The sequence below is a fragment of the Lytechinus variegatus genome, chromosome 7 (genome assembly GCF_018143015.1).
Source record: "Lytechinus variegatus isolate NC3 chromosome 7, Lvar_3.0, whole genome shotgun sequence".
Classification (NCBI taxonomy): Eukaryota; Metazoa; Echinodermata; class Echinoidea; order Temnopleuroida; family Toxopneustidae; genus Lytechinus; species Lytechinus variegatus.
Window position 1 is genome coordinate 27,303,030 of NC_054746.1, and position 19,199 is coordinate 27,322,228.

The window sequence follows — 19,199 nt, forward strand, 5'->3', positions numbered from 1 at the left end:
ATTCTGTGGTCAGGCGGTGTTGGCGTCGTTTTCCAGTAAGTAGGTACCTACATCATATTAGGGTAGCATGCCCGTGTAATTTTCGATAACATTTACATGGGGAGTTTTTTTAATGCCTGATCCATTTTTAATGAGATAGAACGTATGTATGATTAAACGTTAGAAAACCTGTGAAAGTCAACTTCAATTTTTAAGTTGTTTTATTTCTAGGAAAAGATGGTAATCTGAATGGACTGAATTAGGACAAGACGTGAAATTGTGACCTAAATCTGTTAACACACCCGACCTATTCTCCCGTCAGGAATAGCTCTAAACCGACGGATCGAGTTTCCTATTTTCCAAATTTGAAGTCGTGGTCAAGTTTAACGACGTCCTAAAAGACTTCAACTCGTTTCTTGGACAACCCCAATAACTGTCATTCATCACTAAACAGTTATCGGGCCATATGTTGGTGGTTTTAAAACCTTCTAGGGGGTACATCGCATAACCTACAGAGCAACCCTGAAAAGAAAAGGAGACACTGTCAAATAAAACACAGAATAAAAACTTCTTGTTTACTTTTGTACATTTTTGGATATGTCAACGTTCTTTTGTCGTAAATCCCACATCGACAGGAAGGAATGATTTATGGTTAGCTTTGATTTCCCTTTTTAAAAAAATGCAATAAGGCATAGGGTGAAAAAGTATTCGCGAAAATCTGACTGTGGAATTTTGTTTCATTAGATTAGTATCCCAACAGACTATCCATATTTCATAGACCTCATGAACAGTCAGCGAATTTCAATCATATTTGTTGTTATTGTCAATTAACTAAAGGTTAAAGGTCATCTTGGGTTGCAAAACCTTGTCCTCATCAGGTCATGTTCATTGGTGACCACTGATTAAAGCAACGAAACAAACATGACATGACATACTGCGTCATTTTATCCACATTTAATTTCGTATTGGCAATTGAAGATATCACAGAGAATATATACAATTTTTTATGTAAAATAAAAATAGAAATGCGCACACTAAAAAGCATAAGAAAGGTGTATAAGTGATAAGAGACAAGAGTAGAGAAGATATATTATATTATGATATAATGATTATCATGATTATAATCATTATTACCTCCGTGATGTGGTTGTTGAATGATTAGTTATCTATAGTTCATTTCTATTGTTCTCTATAGTAATTCGTATGTTTTATTGACAGTGTCGATCTGATCGTGCATTCAGACATGGTTGATGTTATCCTCAATAACCGTATCGACCTCTTTGCCGTCATCCATCACCTCAGTTCATTCCTGGCAAACCAGTATTCGAATCTTTTCGGCAGCGTTGTTTTTTAGTCGAAAAGAAAAAGGGGGTCATTCTAAAGCCTAGATATTGGAGCTCTGATGTGAAATAGAAGAACATATACCTCTCCTGCTGAGGAGATCGTGGGAATGTAACTATTCGCGTGTTTATTCTGTAATATATTTTTTTTACAATCAAATCCGCAAAAATAGATGTGCCGAGGTCAGAAATTACCGAACCCATTGCCTGCCTGTTCGCCAATGTCTGCAAGTACTTCATCAACTTCTAGAGTGACCAATATAAGATTATTCTGGTGTAGATATCTCGAGTGCTTTGAATTACATATGTCATGACATTGTAGATAGACAGCTGCCTCGGCGATGCAGTACCGACTCAACAGTTGCTACATGATGCATTTTGAGTGCTACTGCTTTCGAGTAGTCAGACTCGAGCTAGCCTTTGCTGGAAGATACACGTAAATCGTTTGACGATAAGTATGTTCGTACATTGTTCAAGATTATGTTTATCATTTGTCGTAATAAGAAAGTTTGTTGCATTCTGCGAACATCCAGTGACGATGCAGTCGGAGAATCATCGTGAGTAAAGGTAAATAAAAGACACGGTGGAGTGGTACGTACGCTATGTCGTCACATCCTGATGATGCGACAGTGAAACTCTCGACCTCGATCTTGTGACTGAGGTCGTATAATCATGGTTCATGGCATAATCAAACTCCTGGTGATCGCATACGTGCATGGTAAGCATAGTACTTACTTTACATGAACAACCCGTCTCTACACAGTTATGACAATTTTAGATTGATATTATAACTAAAAAATAATAAAGTTAGAATTGTATTAACCTTTCATTTTTAAATATTTCTCCCTTGGTTTATATACTATTATAGGTCCATTATTTATTGATATCAATAAATATTTTCATATTAGAAAAACTGTTTCTATTTTATCTAATGTAATTTTGATTGCGATTATTATTCATTTATTATATCGATGCATACGATATTTACACGCATTTCCAGCGACGATTTATTTGGAAAATTAGGTTGATAACTATGTAGGCCCTACCATTTTGTACCATTAAGATGATTGGAGCTGCAGGTTGAAATATATATATTTATACTGTCAACAAAATGCAAATGGCATGTTCAATCTGGATCATTTGGCAATATATTAAATAAGCCTGAATGAATCCAAATGATATAATTGTCAGTAATATTAGATTTTATTTCTGAAAATATTTTACGATGTAGAATAGGGGACTCAAAATCAATCATATCTAAATACTTCTAGATATAACGTTATTCATGAATGGAATGGAAGTTGGCCCATTTTTTATTCCCTCAAAATTGGAAGCGTTATTTGATCGATGCTAAGGTGTTGAGGATATTGGTATACATATAGAGAATTATTGACGGGCTGAGTGGTAGAAGTTGATCGTTTTTACACACTCTACAAACAAACGTTGTAGCAGGGCGCTGACAAACATTGCACTCCTCTGACCAAAGAGACATCGGGGACAGCAATCGCTCAGACGGTGCCTGTGTGTGACTCCTCGGCAAGTACTGGCAGTCTGTGTTGAGCCGATCGCGATTATAAAAGAACTCATTTATGTAGCGAAACCTTCTTTTCATGCTACAGGATGAGCAAAAAAAAGAAAGAAAAAATAAGTTATCAGTACTTAATATAAATAAGTATATAAATCGTGCTTCAATATTGTTAGGAGGTTTTATTATCATATTCCCACCGACGTAGTGTACAAAAGCGTGATGTCGTAAATGCCTGTAACGATGTGCATGATAACTATACAGGATCAAATACGATATGAAATTAATTTGTATTTCATCACTCACCCATGATAAGTTAAAGTATGGATATTATGTTATTCAATAGGGATGCAAGTATCTTAATTCATCAAACTATTACAAAGCCATGCAACAGAGCTTCATGCGTATGTTCCTCGATTTATTCAGTTAATTGTTTATGTTGATCAATCTACATTTATCATATCCGGGCTTAGAAATGCTAACCGTTTTTAGGAAATAAAACAATCGTTGAATAAAAGCTTCTACCTCCTCGATTTAATTCTACATTACGAATTTAATGACGCCATAACGCACAATGACAGTTAACTTTATTTAAGTATATCCTTTAGAAAGGTTTATATACCTATTTAGCTCCATGAACAGAGCGAACCGGTCTCGACTGATCATCCTTCGCGTCTGTTCCGCCAAGGAAAGCGGTCGCCGTGATGAGTAAAAATCTCGCTAAAAACCAAACCCCCGCTTGGCATATTCCAGATAAACACCGCGTACCCAACGCAGTAAACGATACCCTACCAATTCATGAAGTTTTCCCCTATTTTCTTCTATTCTCCATAAAAGCGCAGAAAAATGTGGATTTGTCACCTAAACTTTGCCTGAAAGAAAACGTTGCTATCTAACTGTACTCGATAGGGAGAGCAAAGTATTGTTTCCTCTAGCTTTTCACGCCGACTTTGTTGTTCTTGTTCCTACAGCACTAGGATTTTTTTATCTCCCTCTCGGTTATTTTGACAAATAATCGTTCAAGAAGGGGATTATGCGTCTGGCTTTTTTAAAAGTGGAGAGCTGTAATACTGTCCTGAAGGCTATGCGTGGTGCAGTGCAGAGTATTTTCTCTTTCTCTCAGTACCCATACATCCCCCAATACCCGGTCCGAACACAACTACTCTGCAGCGGCTTTACTCAGAGTTTTCTCACTAAACATCTCATCGTAATCGCCACCGATATTTTGGTAAAAATCATCGGTATTACGCTAGTCCTTCGTTGGTTGACAAAATAACTGTCACTTGCAGACCGTGAGTTTGCCCCCGTCCAAATCGGACAGCCGAGTTCTAGTTGGTAATGTATGTACATGGCTTAGGAATATATTCCCTTGGACACACGTACGATTACATGCTTCATGCAAGATAATTGACATTGAAGGTGTTGTTTTAATCATACATAAACACGAAATGATCACGAAACAGCATTTGCAACCTCAAATCAGCGCATATAGAACATCAAAATCCAATATTTGAATTAAGCGTAGCTACTGGGAGTAAGAAAAACAAATAGGTAGTCAGACATAGCGTATGGGGCAAAATTTCTGAAAAAAAGCTGTGGGCGAGTAAAAATTATGTCCTTTTTAATATTTATTTTGACATACTATTCAGAAAATTATGTCATATATCCCCCTGTTATCCCCCCTTTCTTTCCCTTCCTCCTTTTTTTTCTTGGCTGTTTTTTTTTTTTTGGGGGGGGGGCATCCTCCAATAGCTCCCTACACACCTCTGATTGAAGTTGATGTTGATGTTATTTGTGTACAATACGAAATCACTATCAAGTTTACGAAAAGGAGAGAAAGAAAAATTGTATGATGGAATCACATATTCTGATTGAAAGTGACGGACACCATACCATCAACGTGAACTTGCACGACGTGAACAAGCTAAGAATTATCAAAAGCTTTGGCAGCTGACGCCAAAAAGCGTGCATGCTTGCCCTCCCAAACATTTCAAGTTAAATGTCAAAGCCAGAAAGTCACTGACAGATCTCCTTCCAACCCATCCAGGTGCTCATAATTTGACTTTCCTGCCTTTGAAAGCAGCTTTAATGACACTGTTGAAAACCAAGAAACGGTTGAAGAATTTTTCTTATAATGCAGAGCAGCTTTGGCAAGGAGAAGACGGCTATGATTTTCCAATTTATATCATAATATTATGACGGTAACCACCTCTCTCCATGCAGTGTTCTTGTTTTCTAGGGGTTTCTTTCATGACAATGTTACCTCAGATTATCTTGACCCTGGCTTAACTCTGGGTTTCAACGTCGCCATCTTGTAAAGCCCATGTGATTGCTGGCATGGTAATTATTTTTTTAAACATTACGAAAAAATGAATTCTACTTAAAAAAAAATAACATGCTTATGCCTGTGTAGACAATGAAAATTGGCATTTAAGCCTCTGTTTCGTGTCAGTCTGTCAAAGTTCGGGAGTACGAAAAGCATTGTCATTGTTAAATATTGATGTGAATTACCCAAATTTTGTGAACCTGTAGGATACGCAATTTGGTAAATATGTACATGATGTACCAGTTATGACTGTGAGATTTTTATCATAGAGGAGTGATAAGAATTTCGACATAAATACATTATTGTTAGCACAAGATGAAATAATCTTAAAAACTGCAGAGGGCAGCTATTATAAGCAAACAAGAAAAACGTTTTAGTCATGTCGGCCAAATCAGAATTAAATGGAGGGGGATGTATTTTTTTTAAAGTAAACCACTAATACATCAAAATTTCCATCAATAAGTGTTATCTCTTTTTTTCTGGAGGGGGTGTACATACATAATTGTATGTATGTACGATTTCAAATTTAGGTGTTATGAATATTGTCAATGTAGTTGTCATTATCCGTCATCGTGGTCATGATTTTAAAATGGATCATTTAGAACTGTAGAAAAAAAAGATATGTTCATATTTGTATGCAGCATGTTTCTAGGGTTTTTCAGGGATATTCAGATGGGCGATAGTTGCTTTTATTTTAAACCCTCATCAGATGTCTGTTTTCATGTGTATGAAGTCTATTTTGTCTTATCTTATCAAGTTCAAGTTTCAAGTTTATTTATTCAAAACCAAAAACATCACATCATAATCAAAATAGATGTACATACAATGTAAATGAGTACATGAACATACATTAATCAGACATAGGAAGAGATTTAATTTATTTTTTCTTTAATGAATTCAGATTTCACACAAATAGTTTGCCTATTCAAATTCGAGATTGTCATAATTTTCAGGGACTCTCTACGGCTTAGAATTTGCGAAAGAAAGCCCCACACTCTTCCCTTTAAGAAATAGAAGTCTATGTAATTCTGAAAACCACATAATCTGCATAAATGAAACAATTATTCATACCACAAATGTGAGTAAATCTTTGCAAGAAAACTGATTTTCCCTAATCTATAACTAACAGATAACATAATTTCAAGTTTTGATTGTTAGAGTTTCAAATGGTCAAGACTTGCCATCTTTTCTTTCAGTAAAATTGTGTTTGGAATGCTAGAGTTGAAATGTGATGTTACTTCAGGATCTCGTCGTTTTCACATTTAATTTCACATTGTTTAGGCTTTTAAAGGTATTTCTCTAAATAAAACACTAGAAGTGTGTCTAGCGGGGTCCATTTAAATGACAAGCTTCGGACCTAACCTTGAACTTGGGTATTGTTCGTCAGACGGTGAAGAACTACCTTCAGTAACTCGAACCATTTTGAGCCAACAAAAATGAGACTCTTTTATATAGTGTCTCCAGGCTATAAAAAAGAATACAAGAAGTAGTTTAAATAAAAGGATATACTTGTGGGTATATGCCAATATGAAGTATGATACCCTGGTAAGGGTAACACGATGCTTCTTGAAGTGTCTTGTTATATTTTGTTATGCGCAGTGCTACATCGTTCCCAAACGCAATACCTATTACAACATTTCCGCTTCCATCCGTCTAAGAAATGCCATTTGTACCTCATAAGTGCATTACTATTATTATTTTAAGGATCATCCAGGCTTCTAACATTACCGATTTGAAGTTAGCCGCCCGCGGCACCAATAAAATGAGAGAGAAGAAAGATTTGAAGTCTGTAGAATAGTTTCAGACCAAATCAGAGGAAGGGCTGGGGAGGGAGAGAAGGAGAGAGAAGGGTGAAGACGCCACGCGAGCTGCTATGAAAACGTCCCAACAGCTAGCCGAGTTAGATCCGATGTAAAAATACCATTAACCCCTGATTTCAAGTGAACCACAACAACATCCGATCTATTTTCTTTGACAACTATGTGGCCGAAAACGCCACTGCTGAAGAATTTTTACGCGTATTTCCTCCCTCGATTCCTTCCTCTTCTACCGAGCTTGCCTAAATAGGCAGCTTGTTTATGTTTAGTTTGCGATGAGGCAAGTAGAATGGATGCTGCATCGCTACATTTTTTCTGTTGATATGTTTCGGGCAATGATACTCGTTCGACATAAATTATTCAATCGGATAGAAATAAAAACATATTCCAAAAAAAGTTCTAGATTAGAAGAAGTTGCTCGCCTCCATATGCGAAGTAATAATTTAGGTCAATGTACATGGTGTATGTCGTTAAACCAAATTGACCAGTCATTGGGTGTAAAGTAATCCCAAAACGAATAACATTTATTGAAAAAATGAAAAGCTCTTGGGCTTATGCTAACCGTCACGTGACTGGATAAAATTAATCTTAAACAAAGTGCCTGAATACGGGCCTGAATGTATGCACGCATGAACGAGAGGTTTATTTCTGATGACGTAATGCATATAAAGTAGGTTTTGGCCAAGTATAGAATGTTTGAGAGATTTTATTTCAACTGTACATCGGCAGACATGAATGCAATCTTTGTTCCAAGGACACCTGCATCGATCTTCATATATGTCTAAGAAAAGCAAACTGAAAAAGAACTGTGCTAAATACATGAGGTGAGCAAATCAAGCCATCGTAAAGCGTTCATTGTTACAATGACAAATGTATGTTCACTCCCTGAAAAGTACTGCAACCCGAATCGAATCTGCATTGATAATACCAATTTCAATACCAAACCTTTGCGTTTATTTTATCTACTTCAACAGGCGTTTATTTGCCTTTTTACTGGACGAACCGCTTCGACCACTTTTTCGTGTATTTGCCAGAGATTTGAATCAATATTAGCGGTATATTTGTGAGACAGACGTAATGCGAGACTCATTCTGTATAGTAACAAATAAAGAAGGTGAAAATTAGGCTGGGAGGTTGAAATTTGTATATGTTTGTACGATATACTTTTGTCCCTTTATGTTGCAGTTGAGGAAAACGTATTTGTAGAAAACCCGGAACAGATTAATTGTATTTTTAATATCCATATAAAGTAGATACAACATCTCATCTCATTAACAATCGATATCTAAAGTAATTTCTATATTGGGGAGCTTCTACAAACATTTTTTTTCTTCTTCCTTTTTCATATCAATATTTGGATTAAAATGAGGTTAGCTGATACAAAGAAGGAGATATTGACTATTTAAATATTACCTCCTCGAGAACACTTTCGAACTGTGGGTTTGTGTATTCCAGATTGTTTGCTTTATTCAGGTCGTATAAGTGTGTAAAGTGGAAGGGGTGACATTGATCTCATTATTTTATCCTGAAAGGTATCAGTTAAATCACAAGCCGAATAATTGACAGTTTTTGTCCACTAAAATATACGAGCCTTTTGGGTGCACTCTAACATTTCCGAAAAAGAAGCAAAAGATAAAGTTGTCAAAATGTACAGACTCTCCTGGATGTGTTGTGATGACTGACAGAATTTCGAGAGCCATGCATGGCCTGCAATGACCGTCTAACATTATAAGGAAATGAAATCATATAAAGGCGCCTAAAACGACCCTTCTGTATGACAGAACGCGACTCATGAGAGCAGTTATGTGCTTAAGTCTCCAACATTTTAGGGTTTTATGAGTCCGTTAGTATGCCTTGGTGAGAAAAGAGCTCAAACACTTCGATCACAAAACAATGTAAGCATGATAAAAACAACAACAAACAAACAACATACCTTTGTTACTTTAAGTCTCATTAAACGATATCGATACAAAGTTACGCGAAAAAATAGCGCAACACGTTGACTGATCCTATATGTTTGTCATAAAACATGAAAAGTCAACAAAGATGGCAATATTGACCACTTCGTCTTAAACGTATTACCGAAATTAACTCAAGTTGGGAACATATACGTAAAGAACTTCTTAAATTACCGTTTGATGATTTTTCCTTCGATTTATTGTTTTTTAATAATGTTGATATCACCATAAATATTTTGGCTCATATAAGACATACACAGACATTAATACACATACATAATACATACATACATCTACATGCATATTATAATGCTAATGGGTTAGCTAACAATGCTAACTCTGGTAACTATATGCATCTACTACAGCTAGGCAGAAATGGGCCAACGTAAAGAAATATTCATCATAGAACAGAAATAAAGGAATATTGGTTAGAATTCTTTAAATGACATTTTGGTAGCCTTCTTAGAGAAGTCTTGCTCTGGAATGTTATCATTAAAATGGCATTTGATTGTGACCCGAATCGTAGATGCATAGTAAATTTTAAGAGTAATTCATCAAAATAACCTACTAGTATTAGACGAAATTACATCTTATGGTAGATCAGTTTAGCCTCCCTCCCCCATCGCCCGGTGTCAACCATCATAAACAAAACAGAATCCCGTATTACACAAAGTTTTATAGTTGATGTACGACTGATTACACATGTTGATTAACGACTGATTACACATGCTGATTAATGCTATATATCGTTAAAAAAAATAAGAAAATCACCCACACTATTGATTTCCAAATGTCATTTTGCAGGACCGTAGTTGCACAAGAAAAAAAAATATTGGTATTTCAATCCGTACCCCGACTCAGTTGTGTCCCCGTGGTGACGGGCTGGGCGCGCAGGCAGCTTTGACTGATCGGGCGCTCTCCAATAATTGTCAGTAAATAACAATGTGATTGAACCCACTCGTTACGTGTTTCCTGCCTAAACTTTCAACAAGTATTGTCCCAAATAACAACTCTACCGTCACCACTTCCATCCCCAATCCATCAGTAGACGTGTGTATAGTATCAATCACTCAATGCACATGGGATGGTGTGATTGTGGGTAGGAGGAAGACGAAGGGGGAAGGGGGCATATACAGCTAGACAGGAGTGGCATTATAAATGACTCTTTTGGTATCCTTTGATAGGTGGGATTTGTTTCCTAGATACTCGACTTTATACGTCCTCGTTTTTAGTGGTTAATCCCAACTTTTTTCTTCTTTTCTACCTGCACTTTTTTCATCTTGTTTCCTTATTAGGTTGGAAATGGGTTACTGTGTTATTGGTTTGTAAACATCTTTCATTACAAAAAGACATTGGGCCTACTAGCATCTTTCCTCGTGTAAGGTATATAATTCACTGGAGCATGAATACATGCAAATACAACGAAAATAATCTCAATGGCAAAATGAATGAGATAACTGAAATAATTTTCTGTCAACACTAAATCAGTCATATCGAGGTGGTGAAGGGCATATATCAAATGAACGTAGAATCCTAAACCCTAGCAACCCCCCATGAAAGACGAGCGATGTTGAGGACAATAATAATGATAATTATTTCATAATGACTTGCAATGTTTGTTCTCTCGCTCCTATCCTCTCTTACACAACATAATGATAACGTAATTTTGGTAAAGAAAAGTAACTGAAAGCATGGAAAGAAAGTTATCAGGTTCCAGACATAGGAGTGGTAGGTTTTCGTTCATCAGAGGGAGAACAGAGACATAGATAGAAGTAAAAAAAAAGGATGGACAGCATAATGTCATAGATATATGGCTTCTCGTTTTATTTTATTTTTTTTAATACAAGTTTCGGGCGTCTGGGTTTGGTTTGGTGAGGGCGCGTTAGGTACTTCATTACTGTCACCAAACTGGTTTCACTTGTGAACATCAACATAAATGCCTGTTGATGATATATCATATCATTCGGCATATCTCCTCATGCAATGACAAATATGTATCAGAGTCACCCAATGTAATTCCACCATATACGCATCTATCTATATGAACACTCCTAAGTAGAAACATTATCTGTCATCTTACGTGTGTAAAGTGTCGTCTCACCTTTTTAAGAGCCATGGGGGGAGGGGGAGGAGATTAAGACAAAGTAAGCTTTAAACAATCCTCCTAACATGGCACATCATATTCCTGTTAACTGCGAGGGTCAAAGATATCTAATTATAATTAGGTAAGATGATTTGAGTTGACTTAATAACTGAAAAGAAAAATATTTTTGATTCAATCACCATATTTACTTTCATTTCTAGTTGTATTTCAATAGGGTAGCATCTTCAGCAGACAAACTGCACTGAGGGCCCTGTACAATAAAATATATGTATATACATATAGAAAACGGCAGACAGATAGTATGCAAATATACCAGGCTTTGATTAAGTATAGCGGGAATTATTCATCCGAGGTTGGACTGGCATTACTATTTTTGAAAAAGTAATTTTGTCAGTACACACAAGGATAATCTTCCCTCTATACTTTCAAAATAAAGGCCTAGTATTTTGATTTTATATATTTCTTTAAAGAATTATAACAACATAGATCTTGATAATCTAGTTCTTGTTCTCGTAGTTCATCTGAACCAAGGTAACCCGCTGCGCTTACTGACCTACTTTTCTTCAAGCCACGCGCTCTGCGCGCGGAACGCATATTAGTGCTTGCGCCGTCATGATCTGTGACGTCAATGATGGAATAGTGCACTATTCGATCATTGACGTCACGGAATAGCAAGTTTTCTTCAGTGGGCATTTCATTTTCAACATTATCACAAAAAAAGTGAGAACATGTTTGGTCACATGATGTTATTTAAACCAATCAGCATACATGATTTACTTTATGTAGGATATAATAATTCATATGAATATAAATAAAAATTTTGTACAATTAGCATACCATATTCTAAAACCCCTTTTTACACGACCGTAAAGAAGTACTTTATTCATATATATAGTATAATGAGAGAGCTAGATAAATATATAAATATGGAGAGAGAGAGAGCGAATCCTTTGATTCCACGTCGAATTTATATGAAAACTTTAGGTGGCATATCCTAAATTAATTGATATAATAACCTAGTTAAGGGTAGTGGTTGCAGGCTCTACCGAGGAAAAAAAACGCGGGACAATTCTCCTACAATCTACCAAATGAAAAGGGGTTCAATAGTCTCATGATTTATATTATTCCTAATGAGTGTTTTTTCTTGAAAAGCTCGTGTTCTTTTCAATATGAGTGTTTGACAGAATAATCACAGGCGTGTGACCTATAAAGTATTTCATTACTTCAGTTGAATGTTTATGAAACAGCTATTGGAATCATAATTTATTGTACCAGAGTTATTTGCGAATGATGAAGAATTAACAAATTTAAAACTTCCTCTGGTTTGTCTAACACATACACAAAGTGAATGATAGAGAGGCAACATTCTTAACACTTAAACAATATAGACTGGCTTGATCACGTACTTCTCCTAATTGTTTCTTGATGTTTATTTCCTTTTGCTAGAGAGATCCAATTATTTCAGAGAGTCACTTTCGACTTGAATGAAATAAATTAAAATGGTTCCTCCATGGTGGGTCTTTAGATAAATCACACAGAAATAGAGAAAATGATTTATGTACACTGATTGGAAAGGATGAAGTCCTTTGAACTTTTAAATCGTTTGGACGTTTGATGAGAAAAGTTACGAGTGATATTACACTCCACATTCGATAAAATATAATTTGACTTTGTTAATCAAAGAGTAAATGAAAGGAAGAAGGTATATGAGAAGTTATGTCAAAGTCTTTAGTTGGTATATTTTTCAATTCGAAGGCTTTATTTGAATTATTGGAGAATTTAAACTTGGCAAGAGTGATTTATGGTGAAATATCCCCTGTGATGTATAAGATAGTTTTGAACCGCCCTGAATTTTGCTGAAGAAAAATTTAAAAATGTGAAAAAATTAAGAGCTGTAAATAAAATATTTTTTTTTAATGAATGATAAAAAGGAGACAAAGGGATGAGAATAAAAGAGAAAATTTCAAAGATCGGCGAATATTTTTGAATTAAGTCTTCCATGGCCTGACATCGCAAGCATTCAGAGCGTCAGAGATAAAATAATGTAGGGATTTTACATGATCTCATGATGAAGAAACACAATGCAAAGCAAACAAATAAACCCCGAAAATCCCCTAAAGAATCAAGAAAGTCAAGAACTGATAGCTCGGTTTTGAAACTTGACCATGCATCCTTGACCTTGTCTGATATGCAGGTTAACCCATTGGCCGTTAAGAATGTTATGAAGACGTTAAAGAATCTTGCAATGACGGGAGCCTTCGATGATGATGATGTGTTGAGGGGGTTAAGGATGACTTGGTTTTGGTGTCTCGATGCTATAAGACCGGGGATCAATGATGATGCATGGGAACTTGGGAGTGGAGATGACAGGTAATCAAGAGAAAATAGGTCGAGGTGAGTCCATGGCGGGAAATATAGGCCTTCGCGTCAAAAATCATAGATATCGAATCTGGGATTACAGCATTGTATTGCTTCTGAATTGTAAGGCTGTTAAGGGGGAACGGCGGTAGTGCAAAGGGGATAAACATTACTTACATTTCCGAAACCTGGAGTATCTTTCTCTATTTAGAATACAAAAGTTTTCGATTATATTGACAATAAATAAAAAAGGTTTTCGATAGTTGCACCAATGAGATGCAACCCTAAGCCACACTGGGAACACCTTTACAGGTGCAATTTGAAGCTTTTCATATACTAGGATCACCAAGGAGCAAAGTTGAATCTATTTTCTTTAAAGAGTGTTGGTAAACATAACTTTTTTAGCCGTAATTCTGTTCATGATATTGTAACAGATGGATGATTTAATCCTGCTAAATATTACGATTAATTACGAGTTAAAGAGAGGAGATAAGACGGGGTATTTGTTAGAAATATTTAATCAGATCTTCGATCAATTTTCGATTACACATTGATGTTGACATGGTAGATGAATTGTTCTTGACTAATTCTTGTGGGCCCCCTCATTCTAGTCTGAAGGAGTATAGTCCTCTCGAAGATGTGAGATTTGCCTGGTCAAAGTGTCAACAGATAAACTCAGAACTGTCACCTTGCCAAAAGTATCGAATGGAAACATCTCCACAATAATCTAGGCGTAATAGGCGATTGGCAGGAAATGACACAAATTCATATTCATCCGGGCGTGTGGAAGGAAGTGACGTAATCATAACAATATCAGAAATGTCACTTACATTTTGGTTTACCCGTTCATGTGATATTACGATACACACTGTAAAGTGGGTATTTGTTGTTACCAAATTCCCCTTTATTCCGAAAAATTCGAAAAATGAATTTAGTTTCATTAAGAATATTGAGAGGAATTAGTCATAATAATAATAGTGTATTAATGTACTTATAAGTGAGTAAATTACCAGTAAGTGAATTAAATTAAGCATGTACATTGCTAGTTAGTGCACTGAGATGCTTATTCGTGCGTGTTTCATGCGAAAATAATATATGTAATAAACTACTGTGTTTAAGTGTGTACAGGTATTTAATTTTTTGAAGTGCGGTAAATCTGGAAATAACCTTCACATCCTACATATTGCATATTAAGTATTTATTTTATTTTATAATTTCATAAGTGTATGTATACCATTTTAATGTTATATTGTGTGATTTGTATTGATTTGTAAAATTGCATATGTCAAATAATTTTATGTGTCTTTCGAAGGATGTCGACAAAATTGATTTGAATCGAATAATATATTGTGTGATTTGATATAATATTCTATGTCGAGTAAGCAAACAACACATATATGCCTGATAAAACTAAACAAACGCTCTATCTATCTTTTTCACACACATTAACGCACCCTCGCACACCCTCCCTCACAAACACATATATTGCGCACATCTCAGAATGTAATCATTTGCGTAAAGGCAAATGTCTTGAAAAAAAAACAGTAAATAAGCGAGAATGATGTTTCATGCTTTATTCACGCTTGTTTGCTTTCACTATTGAAAGTGATATATTTGTCCATGCTATCACAATGATTTGCAAGATAACTGTGTTGGATACACAATTTGTACAGTATCGATATAATGAATGAAAAATATCCATATCTCCCAGTGTGATTGAATGACGAAGACATAAATAAAATGCATATGTATATCCACAAAATTACGCAGCATACTCATGTACAATGTAATGTAAGTGTTATAGTACTACGAATAGAATTTTGATTTCTTTTCCTTGTCTTTCTTTCCTGTCTACAGATCACCATGAATTCGTCGATGTTGACTTCGGATCATTGATAAACTGGTCAACAATCCTGAAACCTCAGATGTATGTATGACAGGGACACCTCTCTCCAATAGTGACTGCGTTTGTATTTAATAAATTTTAGTCATGGTACATCAAAGCAATGACAGAACCTTTGGTATATTTGGTAAAACACAAATTCAAGTGCAAAGCTCTAAATAACTCATAAGGCCATTATTTAGAAAATTATCAGAGCCCATATCTTTGGGGTTGGTTTTCTCTATTACAACAAGACTTCTCGGATTGTGATAGGTTTACTTTAATTTGATATTTGAAACAAATAGACATTTGAAATGGAATCCTTTCATATTCGTTGTGCTGGGAAGAAATGTCATAGAATTGCCACATTTTCATGCAACTCTGGTTGTCACGTAATCAGTACAGCATATGGGAAAACGCTCGACAGTGTCCGAATTTTCATATCAAGTATTACCATTGGAGATAAACTCACAAATAATGGTAACTCTTTCGATTCCGTCGCCCGCCGCCTTTCCCCTTCAAATTTCTAATTCTTCTTCAGTCGGACAGAGAAGTGTCACAAAGGGACAAAGAAGGGTTTCAAGTTTCGCAAATCGTGTGAATGTAAAAGATTTCTTCCCCACTCCCCTTTCCTCGCTCTCACTCAATTTCTCCAACATCTTACATTCATCCCCTCCCCTCTCCCCTTCCTTTCCCCTTCCCTTCGTTTCTTCACATTCGATGGGAGTCGGTGCACCTCGTTTAGACCCACATAAATTACTCTATTATGCGCATGTTTGAGTTCAAATAGAGGAAAGAAAGCGATGAAAGAAGAAGCGATTGAGAGGCTTGGATGGAACACACGAGCGACGTTGCATCTCTCTCGGTCAACCCACCCGTATCTTACCCCCTCATTCTCCCATCCGACGCAGCCTTTTCTACAGTACCAGAAAGTAATGTGTTTACTTTTACCTTATACTTTGACATACAGGTTTATTATACGTTTGATTATTTTCACATTATATGATTAACGTAGGATCACTTAAAACAATATTTTTTTGTAGATATAAGATAAAAATTAAATTGAATTTATCAAAAAATTAATGTACAACTATTACCAAAATTGTATATTACAATGAGGATAAGATAAGCATGTTTCACGAGGCAAAGTACATTCATATTTCATTTTTGCTTTTACTGTTAATAATTTTGTTTGTTCTTTATTGAGTGTTGGAAACAAAATTTTGATAACTTTAAACATATCTAACAACAGCGCACACTTAAAATATTCAGCAACATACTGTCCAGTGTGTTGGGTAATGTATGTTGGTAAATATATATATATATGTACTGTATATATTCTAGGCAATTATCATCCAATTGAGCAAATTTATTACCCAATTATAAGTCTTCATTCCCCACTTTGGACAGATTTTAACCAATAGTTGTGTGGACAGTATTGGTTGGTAAAAGTTTGTCATTTTTGCCCAACTATTTCAAGAGTGCATGCTTCTAATGAAAGTAGTAAATTTTGAAATTTGTATATATTTTACTATATATCTTCTGCAGTAATAACCCCCAAGATACTTATTAATCATACTACTAATTCTTCAAAGGTTTGATGTGGTTATACATGATCAGTATAGTGTACCCATATTGTTTTTTTTTCTTGTTTTTGCTTCTACCAAAGCGATTCCAGTATCCGTTGTCATCAGGTCACGGTAAGAAACCATTTAAAATAAAATTATATTTGTTACATATACATAGAAAGTGCAAGGTGTGATTATTTCCTTGTAACTGACATGAGACCTGTTTGAACCAAGCATATTTATAAATATGTGGATATAGAATCCTGGAAATTAAAAGCACGCAAAGAAAATTCTAATCAACGATTATAACGTGTGCGTGTGTGTGTGTATAAAAGCGAATGTAAATGCGTGATGACTTGAGCGAACATGTATCGACGTCCATGTCACATTCAGATTTGAGTTTTTCGATGAGACCACATCAACTATACCGAACACTCGATAATGTGAGAGGGTGTGGGATGGAGTGTCTGTGCGTGAGTCCGAAAGACGTGTAAGAACATCATGATTTGGTTGTGTGTGCGTCGAAAGGATGCGGGTGGGTGAGGGTGTGTGTGTGTGTATATCATACACGTGTAATTGAACTACACGTCGACTGCCAAAACCAGTTTATGCACCCACTCACACCCACATCAACGCGGGTACGCACATTGATGTATACATTTACGGCAAGTGTGTGGGTGTGTTTGTGTGTGTGGGTGGTGTTTGCCAGAAACGACTGTAACTATATACGAATATTCTGATTTTAATATGTGTGTGTATGTGAAATGCGATGGTGATTCCATACAGAGCCTATAATTCGTAACGATAGTAAGTGCATTTTTTTAATGTGTTTGTATGGCGAATGAGTGCAGTGTGATATAAAATTCAGTTTTCAAAATGATAGGAATTTCTTTTTCCTGGAAAATGGTTGATGGGGTCCATCATATTGTGAGATGAGTCTCCATTAAAATAAGTATCATGGAAATCTTGATCTCAAAATAAAGCGTTGTGGCCCCGTAGACATGGGAGATTGGTCTCCGGACTTTGAAATAGAGTGCCACGAATTCAATATCCCTGCCATGGTGTAATTTCATTCACCAATATTAAAGGAGAATGAAACCATTGGAACAAGATAGCTTGTGTGAAAACAGAAAAATCAAAGAAACAGGTGAACAAAAGTTTGAGAAAAATCGGACAAATAATGAGAAAGATATGAGCATTTGAATATTGCGATCACTAATGTTGTGGAGATAGCAAATTGGCAATGCGAAAAAAGATGTGTGATGTCACTTGTGAACAACTCTCCCATTACTTTGGTATATATTTCACTTGAATTGCCTCTTTTATCACATCTATCCATAGATCATAATGTTCTTTCTACATGAGGGCATGTAATACATATTTTTTAAGAATACATCATGGATAAAGAGTTTGTATCATCATAAGAAAAGCAAAAAGAGACATTTTGAGGGTATTTTATAGTCCACCAAAGGGAAAGTTGTTCATCAGTGACATCACACATCCTTGTCGCATTGCCAATGGGAGGATCTCCATAGCATTAGTGATTGCAATATTCAAATGCTCATAACTTTCTCATTATTTGTCCGTTTTTTCTCAAACTTTCTTTATTCTTATTCTTTGATTTTTCTGTTTCTAAACAAGCACATTTGTTCCAAAGTTTTCATTCCCCTTTAATGTACATCGTGCTGCCACTCGGCATAGCTCTCTGAATGCTCAGCGCTAGAAAAGGCAGCTCGAGCTAAAGTAAGGGAACTAGTCGGTATCGGAATAGATTATATCTAGATAGAAGGCGCTATATGAAAAAAATATGCCTGCATTTATTATACAGACATCCATTTTCTCCATTTAACATTTCAATATTTCACTGTTATTATCGTTGGTATTTAATAAGCCCATTTCGAACACCCCCCCCCCCATGAAATTGACCCAGAATCGTCCCCTTCACACTCTTTCAATAGGCCTATGTCTTTCTTTCAAGTCCGACTGTGGACGTCGAAACTTTGGAGGTGAGAAGTAAGGACGTGGTTTGGTGCACTGCCTTAGGACACGTGACCTCTTCTAAAGTTACCGATTCTCTTCCCTTGACCCTCCTCTATCACCGTGGAATTGTCAAAAGGACTTCCCCTCAGGTCATTTCATAGCCAGGACCGTCACCTCTGAACTTCGATCTTCGAAATGACAAAAGCTATTCCAGTTCTATCACATATTGATGTAGTCATTCCGTTTCTTACTCTAATCTCCTCTTTTTTTGTTCCCGGTCTGTCCGTCTGATCATTTTATGACCCCTATTTTTCTTTATTTTCTCTCTCCAATCCAATTTTGAAATTTAAGTCTAAATGCCG

General features: G+C 35.9%; 1 long non-coding RNA gene across 1 annotated transcript; it reads left to right on the forward strand.

The window, feature by feature from the left end:
- Positions 1-1,146: 1,146 nt before the first annotated feature.
- LOC121418888 lies at positions 1,147-16,479 on the forward strand. Its single transcript, XR_005970524.1, has 3 exons — positions 1,147-2,037; positions 13,244-13,443; positions 15,265-16,479. It is a non-coding gene; the product is annotated as an uncharacterized LOC121418888 (long non-coding RNA).
- Positions 16,480-19,199: the final 2,720 nt, after the last annotated feature.